The sequence below is a fragment of the Dysidea avara genome, chromosome 1 (assembly GCF_963678975.1).
Source record: "Dysidea avara chromosome 1, odDysAvar1.4, whole genome shotgun sequence".
NCBI classification, from domain to species: Eukaryota; Metazoa; Porifera; class Demospongiae; order Dictyoceratida; family Dysideidae; genus Dysidea; species Dysidea avara.
In genome coordinates this window covers 17,503,110-17,512,629 of record NC_089272.1, presented here as the reverse complement: position 1 = coordinate 17,512,629, position 9,520 = coordinate 17,503,110, and positions in this window count along the sequence as shown.

Genomic DNA, 9,520 nt, shown 5'->3' with positions numbered 1-9,520 from the left:
AAATAGTATGTAGGGGTGGGTGGTATTGATCAATGTCACATACCACAGAATATTATTATAAATAAGCCTCATTGTAGACTATACAGTGCTTTCTCTTCAAGTAGGAAAAACAAATTGGAGGTGTTAGCCTACGAACTATTAATACTAGGGACTGAAATCCAACACAAGTCACTTGGAATCCCACAATGGAATCTGGACTTTGGGCAAGAACGGAATCTGGGATCTCAACAGATGTTCTACAAGTCCATATTATTTCTTGTAAATTATGCTGTATATTATCTCGTGTGCTGTGCTGTAATCAATTTAGTTACTTGTGCACTGTGTGAATGTTTACACAAGCCTTGCCAGTATTCCAATTAGCTTGGAAGCCAGCTCAGTGCTTAAGTGAGATTCAGAATCTTGAACATGATTCTCAGGTAGTGTCTGGCCCTTCAATTTAGACAGAGGTACCTCCAATAGTAGGCTCTTTGCTCCACTGTTGCTAACAAGTTCTGCTATAATAGTTTTTGAAAACCATACAGTATGTGGTATATTACTTTAGTGATACAGTTTTTTAAAATATGCCCACCCCTAGTAGTACTGTACATACATATGTTAGGGGCCTACTTGACATAAATGCCATAATGAGGTCATGATTTGCATCTTGTCTGGCCTGTTTGATGTGGTTACTAATTAGATATTTACTGTGACAGTTCTGATAACAGTGCACGTGATCAAGAGTTCATAATGCAAAAAAAAAAGTGTACTCTTGACATGATCAATTTAATTGGAGGGGGAAGCGCTAGAATTATTAAACTTTTATATTAGCAGGAGATGGCAATATGAACGGCCTGCAGTTCAAGCAGTGTTTTCTTCGACACACAGCACAGGACAAGCCATTTTTCACAAACACCCTCATTGACTGTGGCTTGACCTACTGACTATCATCATGAGACTATTGAGCTGTTGACTTGACCTACTGACTATCATCTTGTGACTATCAAAACCTCATTGGTGGGTTGACATAACCTTCAGTACTTATTATTATAATATGAATGATTGCTAGGGACATTGGTTTTTTGACCAGCATCACTGATAGTGTTTTCTCATGACAAGCTATAGCTAGTTTAAAGATTTTTCTTTACGACACTTCAAATTTTGAAATAAGATTCCCATGTAAGTTTCATCTATCAAAACAACATTTATATCAATTTTCTCGGTAATTCCAAAATAAAAATCTGTGAAATTCAGTAATTTAAATTTACAAAATGATTCTCAACTTTTTTATCTTTCAAATGCACAAGTAATAATATTATTTCAGTTACATGTTTTGAGACAGCCCACAAGTATACGATTATGAAGTGGAGTTTTTGAAAATCAAGGGTTGCAGTTTGACCACAAGACATGCCCACACTCTTAATTTTGCATTTCGTAAAGCTTCTTAGTGATCTAATTATGACATTTATCACACTATTAACATCACAAATACGCTTCAGTTAGTGTGTATTAAAAGTGGTGGTCAGGAATTGATTTCGGCAGGAGACCGCCCACCAACCTTGAATTTCACATTGACAAGCTAAACCATAAAATTAATATACAAATGGCAACATAATTGTGATTGTTGCCATGGTAACCTGTGCATATGAAGACACGAGAGTAATCATGTACAAAAAACAGAATTAACATAATAATGATGTTCTGTACATCTGATCATGAAGTTATAATCAAAAAATCTGATTTACATTTTTGGAAGTTCATGCCAGTTTAATTTTATGAAAGCTCTTACAACCAATAGATTCATTACTGTTAGTAGATTAACTAATTACAGAAGAGGGATGGGAAAAACCAGAAAGGTCAGCATAAAGTCAGTATTATAATTATAAACATTGCTGTGGGAGTTGTACGTTCATGAACAAAAACCTGCAAGACTGCATATTATGCATGTTGTCTTATGGTTCATCAAGGGTTGGAGAGAGCATATTAAGAGGTAGAAGGTCTAACACTGTAGCAAATAAGTCACCACAAAACAATGGGTGGCCATGGAAGCCTGCATCTGGACACTGTAAAGGTTAAAATTCTCATGCACACTCCTCGAGGAGGTACTAGATATACCAGAAACTATTGTGACATTTTTGTGCAGCTATAGATACACCATGCATAATTATAATGATCGCTGCACTGTCAATTAGCAAAAAACCTGAGTGCAATTTGCTGAATGCTTACAGTTACTTTTCACTTCAGCTGACCTGTTTTTTGTTTTTGTTTTTTACATTGGGTTCCAGGTACTTGTAGTTTCTTGGGCACGCCTTTTTTACAGCGAAGGTGTTTTTGGGGTGGATCATCTAACCTGCAGCATGCAGGATGTTTTGTTCTGTTTTCACAAGCACAGACAAAGTTGCACAGTTTGAACATGGTAGAATAAAATTCAGGCCGTTGATGTATCAACTACACTGTAGCCTGGTGCTGAAAGGAAGTTAAGCATCAAAAATAATGTTGTCTCAAAAACTATGTCTAGCTACCATTGTATTGTTTCCATTTGTGGCTGAAGCAAAGAATTGACCACTATATTGTTGACCCATGGCTAAACATGATGTAAACTATAGGTAACTTAAAGAGCTGATATCTGAAGCGGCCAAGAATACAACTAACTACAATTACTAAAGTTTAATCCATGCAAGAACACCTTGGCTATAAAACAGGTGTGTACATGACAGTAACTGGCAACTGAAATGGCTAGCGGCCAAGAATGAATGGTCATATACAACTAATTCAAATATGTAACACTGAGCCTTTATAATTCAGCTGTGTTCTATATTCACTCTTGCTGCATCCTAAAGTAATTTCTTTTAACTCAAATTGGCTGGTAATCTGGCCGCCTTTTTTTAATAGTTAGTATAATAGAACAGCTTAGCAAGAACAAGACCAGCTCATCCATTCTGTTGGTTCTAAAAACTCATACTCACCAGTGTGAAAAAGCTAAAAAGAGCGTGCAGGAGTCACTCTCCATAGCTGCTTCAAAGACCTTCAATAATGAGAGGAATTATAACAAAACTTCACTAGTTCATTGTCTTGTGTACTTTTTGAGGAGTTAGGGGAGGAGACTGGTCGTTCCTAGCCCTGGGTTTGAACCCTTGCCAGCACCACACTGACTGCTTTCACAGCCAGCTTACCTCGACACTTCACACTAGTGACACGCGTACGCTCAGAAACCAAGCAAATTTAAGAGCTATTTAAACCCAAATGCTGGTAAAGGCAGGGTGAAAAAAATCGGGTCTCAGCCGGGAATCGAACTCCCGCCTTTACCCGATCCCCATGCGATAAACACAACAACTAACCTTTGCATCACAAAGAACTCAAATCGTAAGCATTTATTTCTATGGTACATATTGCATACTTTTTTTTTTTTAATTATTATTAATGCTTTACAATGCAACATACAATTACAATTATACATGTGTAGGTGGGTATAGATGAAGAAAAAGTTACATTGATGGTCTGCCAGCAACCTGTGCTGGCAGCCGGGAGTTAATTAAACTTATGTAGTAAAGTTAATTGTCAGTCCAGAATCATAGCACTTGCTGCATCTACAGCAGTAATGATAGGTGCAGGGATTGTCAGGAGAGAAATTTGTGGTGAAGTGTTGCCATAAATAGTTCTGAATAGTAGCTTTGATGACTGGTAGGGACTGGTTGATGTCAATGCAAGGTAATTGGTTCCATATCCTGGGAATTCTATTAAAGTAAAAGTTTCTGGCATAGTTACTATTAGTGCGGACATGATTTAGTTTGTTGGTAGACGAAGACCTGGTGTTGGAAGAGCTAAATGATATGTAGTTGTATATGTTAAATTGAGAAGATGGCTGTTGTAAAGCTTTGACAAGGAACATAATATCATAGAGATCGAGCATATACATTAGAGGTAAGATACCTAACCGGAGTAGGCGTGTTTTATAGTCACTGACATAATCAGCTAGAATGAACTTGGTGGCTCGTCTTTGTACTTTTTCAAGAATAGTGGTATCTTTGATCATATAAGGATTCCACAATTGTGAGCAATAAGTTAACTGAGATCTCACTAGAGTTAAATAGAGAAGTTTTCTGGCTCTGATAGAATGGCAGCTATGGAAGACACGCCTCAGCAGTCCTAAATATTTATAGGCTTTAGCAGTTATGATTTGATAGTGCTTGAACCAGGACATATCTGATGAAAGCTGCAAACCTAAGTCACGATGAGAAAGAAGCTGTGGGAGTGGGCAGCCATCAATAGAATATGTGGTAGTGAATTTACTGTTGAAACTCAGGTGGATGCATTTGGGTACACTGAATCTAAAATCATTGTTAACACTCCAGGTGAATAAATGGTTGAGATCTTCTTGTAAGCACAGTTGGTCAGAAGAAACAGCAATACTTTTAGATAGTTTGGTATCATCAGCAAACTGGAATATACTTGAGAATTTTATGACAGATGGTAGGTCATTGATGTATAGCAGGAAGAGCAGTGGGCCAAGGGTGCTACCTTGAGGCACCCCAGACAGGACGGGAAGTAAGTTGGAAATGGAATTACAGATTCTTACACATTGTAGATGATTATGTAGATAACTGCTGAACCACTTATGGAGATTACCGGAGATTCCACAAGACTTCAATTTATTTAGCAGTTTCATATGTGGAACACTGTCGAAGGCCTTGCGAAAATCCAAATAAATAGAGTTTATTTGATGGCCTTGAGTGGTGACTTGATGAATGCTGTTCAAGTATAGCAACAGTTGTTGGGTAGTTGATCTACCAGGAAGGAACCCAAATTGACAATTTGTGATATGGCTGAATGTGTGATTGATTATGTTGTTATAAACTAGAGTTTCAAGGACTTTAGACGTGTTGCTGAGGAGGGAGATCGGACGATAGTTCTTTACTGAAGATCTATCTTCTGATTTGTATACAGGTACAATTAAATGAATCTTCCACTCCTCAGGAATTGACCCAGTTGACAGACTGAGATTAAAAAGATGGCATAATGGACGGGTTAGTGAGAAAGCACAGTTTTTGAGGACCTTGGGACTACTTTTGTCGATACCAGTAGCTTTGTTAGGGTCAAGTTGGCACAGAACATAGTATACTTCATCCTCAGTGAATGTTAGAGAATTTATTTGATCTGGATGGAGTGATGGAATGGTTTGTTCAGAAGATGTTGGAGCTGTAAAAACTGAGTGGAAGTATCGATTGAACAGACTAGCTCGGGAAGCATCACTTGAAGCTGTAGTGTCATCGAGATGTACAGTAGGTGGTATTGTGCCAGATTTAGTATAACTTCTAATATAGTGATAGATAGCAGGATTAGAGGATTCGGCATAACTGTTTATGAGGGAAGACTCATAATTAGATTTGGCCAAAGCTACACTTTGTTGAAAATGTTCATCAGCTAGACGAAGTTTAGCAGTATTATGGGGAGTGGGTGAACGTTTATGAGTTCTTCTGAGAGTGTGAAGGCACTTCAACTGATGCCTTATATCACGACTAAACCACTTTGGATACTGATTAGATCGCAACTGAAACTTGGGTATAAACAAGGACATTGCTTCTGAGATGACCGATTTGATGGTAGACCAAGTGCTTTCAACATCATCACAGGTTAAGCAGTCAGCAATGTTAGAATTTAAAATAAAGTCATTCATACTCGTAAAGTCAGCTTTTGAATAATCATAAGCTTGTAATGTAGTAGTATTGTGAAATGGTAGACAGTTTTGGTTAATACTGAAGGAAATTGGGAAATGGTCAGATGAAATCTGAGAACATTCTGGAGAATTAACTGAGACATTTGTGATGAGGTCTTCGTCATTGGTAAGAATGAGGTCAAGTATGTTGCCATGAATGTGTGTTGGGTAGGTTATAAGTTGGACAAGATTCAATTCAAAGGTCATGTCGCATAAGTCTTCAGAGGCTCGACAATTACCACACATTGTTTCCCAGTTTATATGTGGTAGATTAAAATCACCTAGAAGAACAACACTGTGTGACTGCTGGAACTGTGATATGTGATCTGATAGGGATCGAATTTGAGATGATGTTGGATCAGGAGGAAGGTATACCACACATAAGATTAGGCATTTGGGTAGCTTTAGTTCAACAGTCAACATCTCAAGATTGGTGGGGGAGGGTAAGAGTTTACTGATGATATGAGTTTGAACGGCAATTAGGACCCCTCCACCTCTAGACCTACGATCATTGCGATAGATAATGTATTGATTTGGTAGAATTTCATTGTTAAATACATTGCTGGTTAACCAGGTTTCTGTAATAGCAACCAAGTCATATTCATGAGAGTAAACTAAGGATTGGAATTGTGTTAACTTATTAACAATACTTCTAGTGTTTATGTAGAAACAATTAGGTAGTCATTGATTTTGATTAGGAACAGAGGGTTGTTGATTAGGGACAGAGTCGGGTGCAATACTAGCAGATGTAGAGCTTGTAGTAGATGAACCACTGGAGGAATTAACAAATTTGAAGTCTGTAACTATGCCATGAAGTCTATTGTTGATAAGAATCTGACCGTTGCGAAGTTTTATAGCCTTACGGTCTATTCCTTGTTGAATAAGGTTCCAACGTTCATGAAGAAGGATTGATTCTATCTTTCTCTCTTCAGGTGTCATGTCAGGTTTAATCAGGATAGGTTTTTTGGTTTTGCTTCTGTTGAATAAGACAGTGCTGGCATCAAGTGTACGGAGAAATTTAACTAGTATTGGTCTTGGACGATTGTTATCAGCTGAGAATTTTCCCAAACGGTGAATGTCATTAATTGAAGTATCACCAATACTAGTGTCGATGGTGTTAAGGATCGGGAGAACTTTCTCCAAGTCAAGTTTAGATCTGGCGACTCTTGGCATATTTGGAGGGCACTCCTGGATACCATAGATGACAATGTTGTGGTTTCTGTCAGTATTTCTGGCTTTGGTATTGGTTATATTTGCAGAAGTATTGACACTGGCTTCTGATGGGATGTTAAGAGATGTCGATGTGTTGCCTGCTGTCTGGTCTGATTGATTTGTGTTGTTGACAGATGACTGTAGTAGGGTGATTGTTTCTGTAAGTGAAACTATGCTGGCGTTTAGGTCTTTAATGGTATTCATTAATTTGTTTATTTCACTGTTTTGGTTAACCAGCATACAATGAGAGCATAAGTACTGAGAGTCAGACTCACCTAGTTTGAGAAATGCTGGACGGGTCAGGCCCGCGCATTTTCTGTGGATCCAGCCTTGACAGTCACCTTCACAGAATACAGCTTCATCACCATCAGAATTTTCGCCAGGCTCCAAGATCGCTTCTTCGCAGACTATGCAGTCGGCTTCACTGTTCTTGACGTTTTTAGGTTTTCTTTTGGGCGGAGAGCTTCCTGCCAGCTTCCTCTTGGGTTTTCGAGGGGTTGCCATAGTTTCCACTCCAAAAGTTTACGTCTAAAAATGTCTTCTGGCGAGGCTGGTGACTATCCAATGGCGGATCCAGGATGGGGCATTTGGGGCAAATGCCCCCCCCCCCCCCCCCCCCCTTACCTTGTGGATGAGCCAGCCATACTTCTGATTAAAATACACAACTTTATGTCAGGCCAAGATCACTTATGAAAATATGCACATTTTATTACAAATTCGCCTGAAACCAAAGTCAAGCCAGCTGTGAAATAAGTCACCCAGCACCTTCGTTTACTAAGCGCCTCTAAAATAATTATCGTGTTGCTGTTGTTTAACACATTCAGAGCCCTTAAAACAGTTTTTAACCATCTGCAAAGGCCAAAATGGCAAAAATCAACAATCTTCAAAAATGTAGCAACTAACAATTAACTGGCTCTCTCCAACCACCTACAACTTAGCCTGTTTGTGCCCCTCCCCTTGCCAGCTTCTGGATCCGCCCCTGCTATCCCAGTCGATAATTCGACTGGGACGGGTAGAGTAACACAAAATAAACACAAAAAGACGCAGTTCCCGGGTCTTAAACTCTTCAAGGGAAGAAGAGGAAGACCCTAGCCACACTCGCGTCAAATGAATTTATTACAAATCACAGTAAGCTAGCTGATCAAGAATCAAGCCAGTAACGTTCAGCTGAGAACTCAGTGAAGGGGAGCCCGTAAATCTGCTGAACTGGGAGGACTCATGAGTCAGTTTTAGATAAAGCCCTTGTTAGCTAAAGCACGACAAGTTGAGCTGAAAAATATAGCTCAAGTTACTTTACTTACAAATGTAACGCGTTACCTAAGTAATATAGTTATTGTAACAAGTATAATATTATGTAATATTATTACTACAAGTAACGAAGTTACTAATTTTGTTAGTTATCCTCTGAGTAACGTCTAGCCACAACGAAGTAACGAGGCCTACTGAATGAAGCTTATTCACCAGCTTCTTACTTATAACCAAGATTTGCACATTGTCCAACAACGCAATCATGTCACGTGATAAGGTGGTAGTTTCACACGTGACAGCTTAAGGCTGTGGACACAAAGTAATATAATCTAATCAAAAACAGCCAAGCTGTAAAAAAAGGTGCGGCCCCCATAAAGGCCATGGTGAAAAAAGATGTGAAATCCAAGGTGGCGGCCAAGAAATGGCTGTGATGGTAGGTTAATGGTTACATTTTAATAACAACAATTCAGGTGAATTTGGTGCCAAGACCAAGCGGCACAAAATTCACCTGAATTGCCGTTATTAAAATGTAACCATTAACCTACCATCACAGCCATTTCTTGGCCGCCACCTTGGATTTCACATCTTTTTTCACCATGGCCTTTATGGGGGCCGCACCTTTTTTTACAGCTTGGCTGTTTTTGATTAGATATCACTTCTTTTTGTATTTGTATACTGCAAAGCCGGCCTATGGCTGGCTTTGGGGCTTTTTTAACCCATGTGTTTTTTTCTTTACCACAGGAAGAAGAAAAGACCTTAAAGAAGAATTTTAGTACTTCAATTATTTTTGATTTTATTAGTAATTATACAAATTATATACATATATTTATTACATGCTCATTATTCCCCACAGGATTTTTTTTTGCAGCTGATCTCTCTACTGGGTGACTTGAAATGTAGCTGAACTATATACAGGATGGTTTCTTTGTAGCTGAACTCTCTGCAGGTGATTTGTTTGCAGCTAAACTCTCTACATGGTGGTGTCTTTATAGCCGAACTCTCTACATGATGGTTTCTTTGTAGCTGAACTCTCTATAAGGTGACTTCGTCTAGCTGAACTCTCTACAGGGTGATTTTTTTGTAGCTGAACTCTCTGCAGGGTGATTTGTTTGCAGCTGAACTCTCTACATGATGGTTTCTTTGTAGCTGAACTCTCTACAAGGTGACTTCGTCCAGCTGATCTCTCTACGGGATGATTTGTTTCTAGCTGAACTCTCTACAGGTGAATTGTTTGCAGCTAAACTCTCTACATGGTGGTTTCTTTGTAGCTGAACTCTCTACAAGGTAACTTCTTCTCTACAGGGTGATTTGTTGTAGTTGAATTCTCTACAAGGTGGTTTGTATGAGGCTGAACTCTCTACATGGCGGTTT